The 16,178-nt window shown below is 43.1% G+C and overlaps 1 protein-coding gene across 5 annotated transcripts in view; it reads left to right on the top strand.

Moving 5' to 3' along the window:
- Positions 1 to 5,718: 5,718 nt before the first annotated feature.
- PACSIN3 (protein kinase C and casein kinase substrate in neurons 3) overlaps positions 5,719 to 16,178 on the top strand; it is a 28,563-nt gene continuing 18,103 nt past the window's right edge. The window contains exons 1-2 of one of the 5 annotated variants that reach the window (XM_083457703.1): positions 5,719 to 5,957; positions 6,102 to 6,975. The gene's annotated coding sequence lies outside the window, so the exon portion shown is untranslated. The other 4 variants (XM_083457707.1, XM_083457702.1, XM_083457709.1 and 1 more) reach the window with 4 other exon arrangements.

The raw sequence follows: 16,178 nt of genomic DNA, 5'->3' as shown, positions 1-16,178 counted from the left end.
AAAACCCCATGCATGGGGGGTAGGGGGAGGCATGTTAGAAAGGTGTGACAAGAATGGTATCTCAAATACAGCAGTTGCTAGTTATTGTTTTTGCAATGTTTTTACTGGTAATTCCATTGTTTTATTCTTTTTATAAACAATTTTGAAGGTGTATTTTTTTTCTTACAATCAAGGTATAATTTTTTTATTAAATAAATAACATTACATATTTTAGGCAGGAACCACTCAAACCGATTCCTCATCCTACAGTCTGAAGCTATATGGTCAAGTTAAGAATTTCATCAAATGTTTCTGATTATGTAGCTCAGTACTCTGATTCTCATGAAGATGGAAGCTTTCTATGCTTCTCTTAGGTGGCTGTTGTACTGTGAGATTGTGTTGCTGGCAACCCCTTCCTATACTTCAGGTTATTGACCACTAACTAAATCATGTGCCCTCCTTGCACATTAGGCAGGAATATCAGCCTGAAACCGTCTTTCTGGCCTGCATACATTCACCAAATCATCTGTACACTCCCTGCATATGTATACAAACTTTTTATGTGTGGCCAGGGATCCTAGGCACACATAGTTAGGTAGCTCATCAAAATTAAGTTTCATTTCATTCTGTACCTTAAAACATGCGGAAGTCACCTAGGATTATTTTTTTACATGTATAATAATTTTAAATTAGCAGCAATCTTTCATGCACTGTGTCAATGTCAAAAGGAAAAGGACTTCCAGCACAGATTCATTATTAGGAAAGCAAAATAATGGACAAATGGCAATACTCTGCCAGGAAGGAAAGAGCAATCAAGAGCTGCCAAATGAGAGAGGGAAAGAACAATCAAATGCAAATTGCATCAGGCATGTTTTAATCTATTATTGATGCTGCAATTGATTAAAAAGCCAAATTAATCAATTCATTATTTCAGCTCTAATTGTATCCACAGTCAAACCTCATTTGAGTAAATTAAAAGGCACATATTGGATGGAGTTTACAAGCTACTTTTTCTGGAATAGTCTATGCTGCTGTTCTGGATTATTCATTGCTCTCATTGTCTTCTTTTCAGAGACCTATGGATTCCCATCCATTGTCAATGGTTATTCAGTAAATGCAAATTGTCAAAAAAACCCATAGATGTTTCCTTTTACATCCTATTCATAAACCCTGAGACATCAGTTACTTCACCGGCTTGAGAAGGATATATAAATCAACAGCTAAAGGGAATACTTTGCCATGGACTAATTGCGATTTTTGTCATACTAATTTGCATTTGCTTTATATTTGAAAGCATAAAACATACTGTATGTTCCTTCAAACTTAAGCTGATGCACACTTACCCAGAAGTCTCATTGTTTTTATTTTCTTTAGACAACAGTATTTTTTCATACTTTCTAATATTTGTATTGTTCTTTTTTATTTTATATTAAAAAATACAATAAAGATCATATTGAAAAAGAAGTCTCACTTTGTTCAATGAGACTTACTTCCAAGTAAATGCGCACAGAACTGCAGCCTTATAATTATGTTAAAAATAATGCCACAAGTGGATGTAGCATTAGAACAGGGGTCTGGATGTGGCCAGCAGGCCATCTCCCCTTGCCCCTCCCCCATGGGCCAAGTTTGACAGGTGGATCCACCCGTCTAACAATCACTAGATGTCACTTTGCCTGTGAACACACTTGTCTGTTGCCAACTATCAGCTGGTGGGTGAGAGTGGGGAAGCCCTGTGCACAGGTCTATTTCATTCTTTCATTCATTTATTTATTTTAATAATTGACATACCACTTAATTGCAATAGCCTCTAAGCAGTTTACAGAAATAAAAGAGAATACAAATAATCTGAAACCACAATAAATTTAAAATGCATGCTGGGATAAAAAAAAGTCTGGAGTAGGCACCAGAGGTTCCGCAGGGAGGGGGCCTGTGTGATATTCAGTGCTGTGCAAGGAAGGGATTTCCCTTGTGCCAACAATGAGCTGATCAGCGGTGTCTGCAACACACTTTAGTTGGATCAGGGCCACTGCCTCCCTTGTTCCATGAATCCCAACGGCTGCCACCCTTCCTTGTAATTCAACACAACCATTGCCTCGGTTTTGCATACCAGAAGACCAGGAACTAACCTTTCTGAGCAAGCACACTTGTCACATCTCTGCTAACTCCCAAGGTGATTGTGGGTTTGTTTTTTTTAAGATGGATTTTAATATAGACAATTGTCTGTAGACAGAATATTACAGCTAAGCAGCTGTACTGAAGGGGGAAGGATCTTGCCCTGAGCAGTACTTTGATGGGAAATCACCTGGGAATCATGTATAAGCCACTCTGAGATGCTTGGAGGAAAAGCGGAGTATAATAAAGTGCAAACATATAATGAAAGACCTGGTGCACTGAACCTGGGTGGCCCTGTTTTTATCGGTTTTGAAGCAAATGGATGCCACCCAGAGAAGATAGTGGATCCTACATCCAAAGCAAACTCCCCCAGCTATGCGGAAGTATAACAGCGTGTAAATAAATAAATAACCAAGCAGGCTGATAAGGACCTGTGCTAATCTGTTCCTAGGCCTTACAAAATACTGAGAACAACTGTTGGGGGTGTCAGTTTGGTATGGGGGAGAAGGGAAATTGAGCAAGAAGACTTATTTGGCCTGAGATCTTAAAGCAGGGACAGAGAACCTGTGACCTTCCATACGTTGTTGGAACTCCTATCAGTCCCAGCGAGAATGACCAATTGTTAGGGATTATTATTAAGTTGGAGTCCAGCATCTGTAGAGCTGCATGTTCCCTGGTCCTGATGTACAGTAACCTGGAGATAGGAATTAGGAAGCTGAGGCTGTGTTTCATGGAGTTCAAAGCTGCCAACCCACACTCTGTATGGGAAGTTTCAGGAAGGAAGAAATATTTTCTTTGCACACGCTTTGGAAGCTTTACCTTTATGTATCAATAACGTGTTTAGGTTCAGAGCTGGATGTCAGTGCTGAACCTGAGAACTTTGAGCATTATAAATAGCATGGGAAAAGGTTTCAGGCAGGTAGGTTTTTTTTTTGGGGGGGGGGGGGGATAGCATCTTAAGACTTTTCTCTTTTTTCTCTGTCCCTTCCTGCAAGCTCTGAACAGCATTACATGTCTCCTCTTCCAGCAGTGGCTGGAAGGGCAGAAGCATTCCTGTCAGTCTGTAGGTACAAGGCAACATTTTCTTGTACAGGGCAAGTCCTTTAAAAGAGGCCCCGTGGCTACAGAGTACACATGTTCCATGGGGCCTCTTTTAAAAGACTCACCCTGTATGTTCCATTTCAAGTGTCCTTATTTCAACTTTAGGATTCAGCGTAAATATTTACGAAAGATGAAAAATTGAACTGACTCATTAAATATTAAGAGAGTTATGTGTTTAGAAAAGAACAAAAACAACAACACCACCAAGATACCTGGCCATGTTACCTGTCTTTTGTGGAAAAACCAGCGAAGTGTCTTCTGGCACCTTAAAGACAAACACATTTCTTATGACGTAAGCCTTTGTGCACTACAGTCCATTTTCATCATATGCATGAAGTTTTATTCTGAGTTGTAAATATATATACACTTTTTTTGGGGGGGGGAAGGGTATTGTAAAAAGTGAGATCAGAGGGAAATGAAATGCAGAAAAGTACGGATATTGAAAATTACATACTCAACAGCAATAATTCACAAAACAATTATTGATGGCACAGACATCCTAGCATTGGTAAGCCAATTAATACATATGTGCTAAAAATCCTTTGGCTTGGTTCAATCCACAAGTGATAGCATTGAAATTCTTGATCTATTGTAATTCAGCAAGTCTCCCTTTGAACTTCATTTGTTCCATGGCTACATGGAGACTGGCCTGTTTGTCCTATGTTGAATGCCCAAGGGCATCACTGGCTGGTGATGCAGTAAATCACATTGGAAGATGAGCATGTGAATGAACCCTGCATGTTGTGGGTGGCATTATTAGGTCCTGTAATAGTATTGACAAAGTTATTATGAGGACAAAGTTTGCATGTAAGTCTGTCACAGCAGACTTATTTCCAAGGACTTATTTCCTCTTTCCAAGGAAATGAAGGTGAAAAATCCACTACTGTCAGCATACTGCAGACTATTGTGAGAGATCAACAGAATTTAGTTTTAGGGGGTTTAAAAGAGAAAGGATTTTTAGCAATTTCCATCATCCCTGGCCATGCTTGCTAGGGCCAATGAGAATTCTTGTTCAGCCACAGCTGGAGGGTCAAAGGTTACCACTTCTGCTGCAGAGCAAGGCAGAAATTAATGTTTTTAAATATGTGGTTTACTCAAGAGTATGGACTACAAGTCTGAGCCCTAATCTTGATCCGATTCCAGTCGTACCTCGGAAGTCGTACGGAATCTGTTCCCAAAGTCCGTTCAACTTCTGAAACATTCGACTTCCAAAGCGAAGTCAGCCTGCAGCCAATTGGAAACTGCAGAAGCCCTGTTGGATGTTCAGCTTCTGAAGAAACTTTAGAAAACCAGAACACTCACTTCCAGTTTTCGATTGTTCGGGAGCTGAAACGTTCGACTTCCAAGGCGTTCGGGAGCCGAGGTACGACTGTAATGAGGTATTTTAAAGAGATTTAAACAGAGAGATACCTTAATGGGGGCCACTAGCCTTTGTCTGAGTCAGTTATCTGGAGTCTGAGTTATTATCTGTTGTTTTTCTGGAACAGATGGAGCAACATAAACCAAGTATGGTGACTTTAAAGGCTGCTGCACAAGTTACATTTTAGGTGACAGTGATATGCATTTAGGATTACATCCTACTGAGTTCAATAGAACTTGTTTCAGAATAATCAAGTTTAGGACTGGGAGACATGACTGAAGTTGTATTTTTCCATTCTGAAAACTTAGCATCTATGTTTCAAAATGTGTAATACCTATAACATACTGCAGGGAAGTTCCAGTTGCCATCACTGTTCAGCAGCTTGTTTTCCTGATGCAATGTGTGTGCAAAGTCTTTTCACTTATCACCATGTAACCAACCAATGGTTCTCACCCATATGTGATTAGGAAAAAATTGTCCAGGGTGTAAGCTCCAGATAGAAATTAATTCTGGCAAGTTTTATTTTAGAAACTGAGACTCTATATGGGCAATAGCCTTCTTCCACCTAACAAAACAATAGTAATAAATCCAAACCTATACCCTCTGCAATAACAGAAGTTCTAGATTGTTAAGGCTAGCATAAACAGAAAGTAGACTGGAAAGGGAAAATGTTCCCATGCATGTAATGCAAAACCTTGTCTCAAATGTTGAGTCATAGCTAAATTGGTTTAAGGGAGGTGGAGAATGCAGCTCCACTTTTCAAGGATCCCAAAGGGCTGTAAAGGTAGGAACTGAAAACTGGAGGTGGTGTGTTAAAATGAGAGAAAAGGAAGAGAAAAAGGGTTGTTTAAAAACAAAACAAAAAAACCTGAACCAAATTAGGGGATGAGGGAAAGGAGAAACTTGGCAATAAGAACGTCTTTTACTGCATCAATAAGCAGTGCTTTTTTCCTGGGGGGTATGCAGGGGTACGCACACCCCTAAACATTTTGTGAATTTAGGTTTGGCCTCATTGAGGGGGGGCAGTATTTCAATATGAGTAAGAAAATAAGAGTACCCCTAAACATTTTTTTAAAAGAAAAAAGCACTGTCAATAAGGCATCTTTTTAAGAATAGGAAGACTCCATGGCCTTCAAAAAGGGTGAGTGGGGGAAGGCCTGTAGCTCAGTGATAGAGCACATGCAAAAGATGCAGGTGAGGGAAGATCCCAGGTGGAAACCCCCGAGAGCTGCTGCTAGTCAGTGTAAACAGCACTGGGGTAGAAAGGCTAATGGCCTGGGTTGGTACAAGGTGCTTCCTATTTAAGACTTCTGGTTTCTCTTCAGACAAACATCTCAGTGCTCTGTTCCTGGAAGCCAACAAACTGGCTGTTTGTGCCCAAGGGAGAAGTGGGGCAGCAGAAAAGGTGAGTCGGCTGTTCCAAGAGCGCAGCGCCAGCAGCCTCGTCAAGGAGTTTCCTCACGGCAGTGCCGAGCCCAGCCAACCACTAAAAAGCAATCTGGGATGGAGGACGCCCGGGTGAATCACTGCTTTCTCCTCTTTTGGCAAGGAAAGAGCCCCACAGCCCTTCGACAGGCTTTGCGAGCGCGGCTGTCTGTTCCATTTTTGCCCCATGGCAGAAAACCCTCCGCCTCGATATCCCCGGAACCTCCTCGGTGCCTGAGCTGTGCTCAACGGCTTAAAAGGAAAGAGGAGCAACAGGGCCTGCAAACCGCACCGGTTGGAATCCCTGCTCGCGTGTTCCTGGGCGCGTGAGGGCTGCGCCAGAGTCACGCACTCTCCACATGTGCAGAGGCGCTCCCACTTTCCCTCGTCTGTCCCGACTGAAACCCGGCTCCTTCGGAAGCTGAGCCCCGGCTGCGGTTATGCGAAGATCACCACCCCATTCCCCCACCCCGCCGCTTTAAATGTGGCCAGCTCAGCCTCTCCTGTTGCTGCTGGGCAGGGCCTCCCTTCATCCCCACGACGACAGCGGGATAATTGGATCAGAAGCTCCCTCCCTCTCGGCCCGAGGCAGGAGGGTGGAGGGAGCCTTCTTTTTCTTGCCCAGCGAGCTCGCGCTCCTCGCTCGCTCGCCCGCAGCCCAGGCCTCTTTGCGCGGGAGTCGCGCCGCGCTCCCCTTCGGAGGTCTCCGGGGGGCTGCGTGGGTCCGCCTACCGCCCGGGAGGCGGGCCGGCCTCCCCCCTCCCCGAACGCTTCGCTGTCCGCCCGGCCGCTTGAAATAGGGGGAGGGGCGACGGGGCGAACGAGAGCGAGAGTTTGCGCCGCAGGAGAGGAGCGAGAGGCGGATTGATCCGGGCAGGGTGGGCTTGGCGAGAAACGTGCCCAGCCTTTTCCCCCTCGGACGCTGCTTCGCTGGTTGATCCCGGCGAGCCTCAGGACTCCTCTCCGAGCGGGAGTCTCCGGAGCAGCAACTTGGAGAGGTAAGTCTCCTAGTAACCTCCGCTCCCTGCGGGCTCCGCTCGGGGGCTGGACTACTCGCAGCGTCTCCAACAAGAGCCCATTCTTCTAGCAGGGAAAAGAAAGGGTGATTCTTTTTTGGGTCCCCCCCCCCCCAGTCTTAGGAGGGTGGGACCGAGGAGGTAAGTTCCTTTCTTGGAGCTGTTCCCGAGCAAGGAGCCACAGGATCCGTTCCCTTTTTTGCTGCGCTCGACCTCCTGCTCTGCGTCGTGGAAAAGGCGCTCCGAGCCCTTTCGCCTCGCCAGACAGAGAGCGATTGTCCTCCTCGAGGCAGCAGCTGCGGCAGCTTCGAGAAGGTAACGCAGCAGCGACTCTCGAGGGAGGGGGGAGGATAACTGAGTCGTCTTTATTTTCCTCTCAGGACGGCTGGCGGGCGCCCGGGGCTGCTTTCTCCCTCTTTCCACCGTCGTCGTCCTCGCTCCCCTCCTCCTCCTCCTCCTCCCCAGTCAGGGCTGCTGCGCGTGCGGAGGCGGCGGGGCGCGAGCGCGCTCCGGGTCTCCCACGTTGCTCTCTGCGGACATTCTTTCCGCTGGATTGCGCGGGGGCAGGTAGGTCGTAGCCTCTGTCCGGGGCGAAACTGCTGCCGCCGCACCCACTTCCAAGATCTCTCCGGGGAAGGAGAGTGGGAATGGGGGCGGGGAGGCATGGGTTTCTTATAACGGGTGGGAGGGACAGACGCGCTCGCCAACTTCTTCAGTTTTAAACATTAGGAACTAAGGATTTGGCAGTGTTCTGAACAGGTTTGTTTCATACTTGTGCTCCTCTCCCTCCTCCCCCCCCTTTCCTGTCATCGCTAAGGCCGATAACTTTCGGGTGGGAACCCCTCTGCTAGGGAGCACCCTCGTCTGATTGGTGCGGAACTGGGCTCGGGCGCGGGAGATAAGATGACAGAGCTCCTTTGTAAAGGAGGATCTACTGCGAGCTGCTTCCCACAATGAAACTGGAAGCTACGGGCCTTGCAGGGGAGTTTAGCCAGAGGGGCTGCCAAAGAGAGTTAAAGCCACTAAGATCCTTCCCTCCACACTTACCATTCCCCCCTCCGCCATCTACAACTTGATGTTTGAAGGTCTGGGTAAAAACGCTTCTGCTTAGCCACCAAAATGAAATTTCCTCCAGCAGGAGATGGCTGAATATTACAGTTCTGGGCCGATCGGAATTAGATTTGTTTAAAAGGTGGGGTGCCAATTGGTGATATCAAACTAAGTCATACTCTGAGTAGAGCCATTTATATTATATTATTGGCTAGCTTATTCTGTGGTCTAAAATTTAGTTGTTTGCAATATATAGATTGGATTTTTAAACTAATTTAGTATTTAAAACTTTGGGAATTCCGACTGGAAAGAAGGGGTGGGACAGTTTCAAGCTGTATAGCTTGTACGCTACAGAATTAAAATGGAAGTAGCAAGCCTTGCCAGCAGAAGGTGAGATGCAAACAGCTGCAGTATTACTGCAGTTTTGTGCTGGGAGGAAAAAGTAGAAGGGAAGGTCCCCTTGTAGATGCTGAGGATATTATCTCTGTACGGTTGAGTAGCATTTTGTTGACGACTGAGGTATGGACATGCAGACACCAGGGGTTGCTCTCTGAACCTGTGTGATCTTGTTACCTGGCTCCACAGATATTTTTATTTTGGGTAACTGTCCATGAAGGAAAGAAGCTAATATGCTGTGCTGATATTCTTGTACAGGGAACTTAATACTGGATTTCTGTTGTAGCAAGAGAGAAAAGCCCATCTGTGGTTTGTCCTTTCTTGGTCATGGAAGAGGTCAGAAGCTCCTCAAAGGAAATGTCAGAGGAGCTTTGCAAGCCGTACAAACTGTGAACCAGTATAACAGCTTTCTGTGCCAGCTAAATTTTCCCTACTTGTTGCACTTAACACGATCTATTTATTTGAAGGGCTGGTCAAAAGGAGGAGGGAGAAAGCCACATGCAGCTTTAAATGTGCCCTTCTGGATTTCTCATACAGCAGATGGCTTCCAAAAATCACAAATACCAGGGACAGTAAAGTCAGCCATGAACCTATTTGCATGGAAATGTGTGAGGTTTTTACTGATGGTTAATAATATAACTCTCAAATGCCTCCCATAGTATTAAAGAGTTAAAACCTTGCTTTAAAAGGTGTATGTTCATTCCACTAAACTTTACCTTGAATAACATTAAGAGGATTTTCAATTATGAAGCAGAGCGTTAAACAAATGCCGGATAGAACTGACTGTTTCTAGGTGTGAGCCGATTGCTAGGTGGAGCAAGAATGGAATTTCTGCTTCTGCATTACAGAGTTAGATGCATTGTGGCTCAGGGGAGGTTTGTTTTGCCTCTGGGTCTTATGACAGTTCTGGCTGTTGAAGAAACTTAAGGGCTGCTTAAGTTGACACACATAGTCGCCAGTTAGGAAGTTGAAATGTGTGAAATGCACCATAACTGTCTGCCCTGCTATCAGTCTGCCATCAGTTTTGGCTATTTTATTTTTTGAAATAGTTTTCTTCATACAAAATAATCCCTTCAGCATGCCAAACACAAGTGAGCCTTGCTGCTTCTCAAACCACTTTGATGTCTGCTAGGTGTGGGACCCCAGGTACTGTGAGGTATAAGATTGCTCCTCTGTTTCCACCAGCTTGACTTCTACTCTCTGCAGAACCATGTTGCTGCTTGCCAGTGTATGGGGGAAACTAGAATAGGCGCACAAACTTTGTGGATTGTAGGACGCTACGAAGTTAACTAGTAGTTTGTCTCTGTTCCTTACACCTTAACTGCAATACTTCTTCAATATAAATTGATGTAATAAACTCATCCTGGAAACAACTGGAATAAGGGGAAATGAGGCAACTATACTAGGCTATTTCCAGAGGCACAAGGTAGCTTTTGGCATGATAAACTGTGATACTCAGTTCTAGGTCAGTCTTTGGTGCTTCTTTGCACTGTTAGCATATGTAATCAAGCAACTGATATCTTAAAACTTTGCATGTTTGCGGCCTCGTGCTCAAACAGACACCAACCACTGGTTTTATCACTTAGCATCACCCCAGGAGATCTGTAAATCTTTAAAGTAGGCTGAATACACCATTCTAAAGCAGATCTTTCCTCTTATCCTCCTGTCAGGGGACCTAACATTTTAGGCCCATTTACCAGGTTAAATTGAAATAAGGGTTGAATACCTTTATCTTCATATGCCAACTTGAAACATAGTTTGATTAGGTGAAGAAAAACATCCTGGCGGGGGGCACGTTTCACTGCCTTGTATAGCAAATGGGTCAGTTCCTGACCTGGGAGACCATGGAAGCCCTAGAAGCTCAAAAAGAAGTCATAACATGTATAGCGACATTTAGGAATAGAGCATGTATGTGTAGTGATGAGTTTACAAGGTTTAAAATAAAGAGGCATTATCTTTTGCAAGTTACTGTGCATGTATTTGTTTATTATTTGTGCCCTGCTCTTCACTGAATGGTCCCAGGGTGAGTTACAAAAATAACACAGTTAAAACAGGGACAAATATATATTAAAACCAGAAAATAAAACAACAAACTAGCCAATGACAAAGTGAACAAAACAGCACAGAATAGTAATGAAGGAGGAGAAAAAGCACCTACCCAAAAAACACCCTATTTACAGAGGGGTGACCCCAAATAAGGAGCTTCCTGATGCTGCAATATGCCCTTTGTGGGGGGTGTCATCCCACAACCAGGACATCTTCTGGACCAAAGCTGCCATATTGTGCATTTGTGTGCATTTCATAGCTTATGCTGTGCTTATGCAGTACATACTTTGTGCACTGGGTATCCCAAGTACGAAAGTAATCAACTGCTTGATCTGTGTGTCAATAGTGAGAAACGTAAGTGTGGCCTGTACTGATTAATATATTTGAAGGAAATTGTGACTAATCTATCCTGTTTTAGTACAGTGTTGTAAATCTGTTCTGCTTTTGCATTGTAAATGTGTATCCTTATGCCATTCCTCCTCTCTCTACCGAACTCCTTTCCTAAAAGACTTTTTCTCGGCCTTACTGCCACCCAATTATTTTATATGATTTGCGCTGTATTTGTGATGCTCTATTGTTTTATTTTGTTAGTGTTATTTATCATTTGCAAGCCCCTTTGCAGTGCTTTTGAATGAAATGTGGCATAGAAAAATAATAAATCAAATCCTGGCCACTACTGCCTACAAAAAAATCACATTCAGCATGGTAGGGTGATGACACTGGACTATTCTACAGGGACACATTTGGCAAGTTAGCGTAGCTCATGCTCTCTCAGCCATATTTCCACATTATTATATAGGTATAATAATGATACTCTATACCAGCAACACATTGCAAACTTGTGGGATCACTTTTCTTTGGTATGAGGTTAAGAGTTGAAAGATCATGAACTCTGTTTTTATTGCTACATTTTTGTTTTTCGTAGACATATTAGTGCCTGTTCACAGCCATACAAAAATCCTGAATGATAATAATGTGGGACAGCAGTCACTTCTCCACCAGGAAAGACCAAAAAAGGGCTTAATTAAAATTGAATCAGGAAGTTCCTTCTCCAAACTTCTCTTTGTTGAACTGAGTAGTTCTGCTTCTTTGAATATCAGTCATTGTTATTATTTCATTCATTGCTTGCAAACACTGAAATGTGGGAGCAAACCTGACTAAAGCAGCTGACTAAACAAGTGCTTTATTTTTTAACAGGATAGCTGGGGATTATGGTCCATTTGTGAGGTGCTGCTTCGCTTGTGAATTGTACCTCAGATGCTCCAGGCTAAACATGTAGTGTAAGATGAACTAAGACGCTAGCCTCATGCTGCAAATATGCTGTAATTTTTTTTCCATTAAAAAAAAAACTTTTGGGTGCTTTAAATAAAACTGAACTGATCGGTGCTGCCTGTCATTAAAACAACATTCTTCTAGACTTGAACTAAACATGCCCAAGGCACTAATTGCATTACTTCCAACTTCCTGATGAATTCTAGAGGTAGCCTGCCTAGTATTCTCCATGCTGGGTTTGTTCATACAACACCTGGAGACATATTCTTCCTGCATAACAAAAACATTTCAGCATTTAGACAGAGATGGATGTTGGAAGGCAAGAAAACTCAAGGTCTCTCTGACCAGGACCTGACATTAATATGTTAGCAACATAATATGATAGTACAGTATTAGTGTATGTCTTCTGTAGAGATGGATATGTATCAGTTGGGTATAAGCTGAAGTACAAAGTCAGCTATTGGGAATCATACAGAACGGCAAAGATGTCTTAGGACAGCAGCTACTACTTTGTTTACAAAGCTTTATAGAGGCTTCAGTAATATCCACCTTAAAGGTGAAGGCCTTGCTATAACTATATGGGAAAGCTAAAACCAGTGTTCTGTCCTATGGAACTCAGTTGAATTGCTCATACTGATGTTCTTATTGCCTGCTGCTCACCTTTAACGCTTGAAAATCCGTAACAACTTTCTGTAGGTATATTTATAATGGTATAAATAACTAGACATGGTAGCTGCTTCATTCAAGAGCAAAATGTTGAGTTGAATGAGGTGACTAGTGAAGCTATACAGGATTTTCATTCTTCTGTTTGATTCTTAAACTGCATTCTCAGTTATACGTTGTATGGGTTGAGCTTCTTAGATTATCAGTTAAAAAACCTATTCTGTTTTCCAAAGAAAGGTATTATTGAGATGCTGTATTGCGGGATTCCAGATATTCTGTGGATATTCTGTGAAATACTTTTAATTTCTTTTTGGGGGACAGAAAATAAAGAATTTCAAATTTAGACTGAACTGGAACAGATACGCTTGTTGCTTATACAGTTGAGAAGCTTGCTTCTTAAGTGGCTGTACTTCCTTTAAAACCAAGATGAGCACTCTGTGGTCCTCCTGATGATATTGGACTCCATCCCCCAACATGCCTGACCATGGGCCATGCTGGCTGGTGGGAACTGTGGTTCAACAACATCTGGAGGGCCACAGGTTCCCCATCGCTGCTGTAAAACAAGGATGGCCAGCTGGTGACCTGTGAGTGACCTCCAGTCCTGAAATTAACTTTTTTACAGGCCCCTATTAAATTTCAATCATGATAATAGTAACATATTTTCTAAAGTTTTCCTTTTGAAAAGGAAACAGTTTTCAAAAGTTGCAAGATGTCATACTGCTATAAATACAAAAGCCAAAGAGAGATGCAGTTCTCGGCCATGTGCGCTATGACTTTGGAGCCCTTACTGTTAGATGATGCCAACTATGTTGCAGGACCTGAATGCAGTGGTACCTCTGGATGCGAGCAGGATCCGTTCCGGAGCCCTGTTCGCATCCAGAAGCGAATGCAACCTGCGCCTGCGCGGGTCACGATTTGCTGCTTCTGCGCATGCACGTGATGTCATTTTGACCGTCTGCGCACTCGCGAGCGGCGAAACCTAGAAGTAACACGCTCCGTTACTTCCGGGTCGCCGCAGCACGCAACCCGAAAATACTTATCCCGAAGCTGCTTCAACCCGAGGTATGACTGTACTGATAAAATGTTCAGACTAACCTGCCAAATAAATTTCGGGCCCCAGCCCACCATCTGGAGAGTATAGTGACTCCTGAGACTATAGAAGTTGGCCTTCCCTTCTCTAACCTTTACACTGACATTACATGGGTATGGATTGCTATATGTGGTGTAAAGAAGGGAGAGGTCAGAATATTGGCAAGCTGCCCACATCTCTCTCTAGTCATCTGTGTCAGCACTTGTCTCGCATAATCCACAGCCTTCAAAAGAGGTAGCTGAACAAAGTATTGACCACACAATGCCTCCTACACAGTAGTTTCTAGTCAATTACAGGGCCAGTTTCTGCTTGCTAGTACTGAGCTGTCATATCAGTAGACTAGCATAGGGTAGGTTTAAATCACTGACATCAGAACTATACTAGAAAATATATGGGATTGACTTAAAAAGTGTTTTTCTTTTTATTTACAATGTTGTAGTGTTCACTGTTGCTTCTGTAACGTGCCTTGATGATGCAAATGAACTGCTCTGATCGGTTGGTAACCTTTTACGTAACTAACTTTATCACAAGTTAAGACAAGTTCTGTGTTCTACAAGGTCTGAAAAAGCCATTCTGGGAATAGGCTTGGTAAATATCTTAAGGTCACACAAAAATGAGAATGTAAGAAAGGTTGTCTATCATTCATCTATCTATCTATCTATCTATCTATCTATCTATCTATCTATCTATCATCTATCTATCTATCTATCATCTATCTATCTATATCTATCTACTGTTTTCAGATGCCCTCTAGCAGATAATAAGCCTAGGGCAGGGATCAGCAAACTTTTTCAGCAGGGGGCTGGTCCACTGTCCCTCAGACCTTGTGGGGGGCTGGACTATATTTTGGAGAGAAAAAAATGAACGAATTTCTATGCCCCACAAATAACCCAGAGATGCATTTTAAATAAAAGCACACAGTCTACTCATGTAAAAACACGATGATCTGCGGGCCAGATTTAGAAGGCGATTGGGCCGGATCCGGCCCCTGGGCCTTAGTTTGCCTACCCATGGCCTAGGGTTAAACTCCTTAACTGATTTGTTGTGTATCACCTAGGGCTGTAGAGATTGATGAGATTTGCTACTTTTCAGGCCACTTAGTGTTTGTCCCACCCAGCAGTTTACCTTGGTTATCCTCAAAATAAACCTGGCAGGCCAGTATTACTCTGCTCTCATATTAGAAACGGGTGAGAAAGATGAAGCTGAGAGAGAAGCTCTTACTAAGGCCAAGCAGTGAATTAATAGTGGGGCGGAACATTGGACTAGAGATCAAGCTTATTGCGTATGCTCTTAACCTTGCACAGTGTAAAAGTGTGTGCCTCAGCATGTCTGATACTGGTTCTAAGGCATGTCTGCACACTCATTGGTTCTCTGGTTTCAGAGCATCTCTTTCTTAGTTCCTGATGTGTTTGGATTTTCCCTAAGCTTGACTTGAATAATCAATCATATGGTTAATGTTAGATTTTTGAGAAGGTCCACTGTCATAACAAGTCACTTATATAGCTGTTTATAGCAGAAGAGCCTGACATATCAGACCCCCAATATTGCATACCTGAATTCCATAGTGGAAAATGTTTTGTTTAATCACAAGTGTTTATAGCCCAATGGTAGCTGCTTTTTCTTTAACCATTGCATCAAACAGCCTTTTGCCAATGCCCACTCCTTCCTCTCTCCACTCCCCAGTAAGATTGAATGAAAACCGAGGGACATAAACATGGTGTTTCGAAGTGGTTTCGTCAGCTTTGATGTGCATTGTAGCCACCATGACTTATTTCAAAATTAAACATTGATTGATCCTGGTTTAAACAGGTTTTGCTTCAGGTTTAAGTGTACTTGTTTGGCTACAATTGGAATCCTACAAAAAATAAAGTTTTATTGGTGAATCTTAACAGTTGAATTACCAGCTCTAGAGGAATGCATAGTATGCAGTTTGTCTAGTCTCCTCTTATCCTGATCAACTTTTTAAAGTGGTTAACTATCAAGCGGACTTTGCTCAAAGTCTAAACTAATTTCTTCTATGATGCTCCTGCCCATTTTGTTGCACACACTTCTTGTGAGCTTGTCTTTTTACTGCCTGTGCTTGGGAGTAGGAACTGCGAAACAACAGTGCAACCCAACATTGGCATTGTTGAGCTTAGAGGAGGAGTTCTTTCTACGTACCTTGATAAAGAGTAGGAAATAATCTGCAGTACAAGGTGGCGTGGCAAACGTCTAAAAAAAGCATACACCTATGTTTTCAAGTTGTTTCTGTTTTTGCCCCCAGCCTTTTCCCCTTTATCAGTGTGTGTTCTTTTCTTTGCTGCTCAATTTCTTCAAATGACTAGTTTTTCTAGGCTGAAGTCCTTCGCAGATGTCTACACCTGGATAAGGCAATTGCTGAAGGCTATGGGTGGTTCTACTAAATCACATGACCTGCTATGTATAACTTTATACAGAAATTGCTCTCTGTATATTTGCTGTGTGCTTTTGCCAACATCTAAATGGAGGTAGTTGTGGTGGAGAACAGACTTAGTGATCCCAAACTGGAAGCATCTTGATAAGTCTCGCCTGTGCTTATAATATGTCTGACAGAGGGCTGCAGAGATAGTATCTGAAACAGAAAACCTGGGATTAAAAGACTCTAATTTTACAGAATGCAGACTAGGGCTCTTCTTCTGGAGTGAGATCA

The sequence above is a fragment of the Podarcis tiliguerta genome (assembly GCF_965153285.1).
Source record: "Podarcis tiliguerta genome assembly, chromosome: 1".
Classification (NCBI taxonomy): Eukaryota; Metazoa; Chordata; class Lepidosauria; order Squamata; family Lacertidae; genus Podarcis; species Podarcis tiliguerta.
The sequence above is the reverse complement of the archived record's forward strand: the minus strand, read 5'-3'. Positions and strand labels throughout refer to the sequence as shown.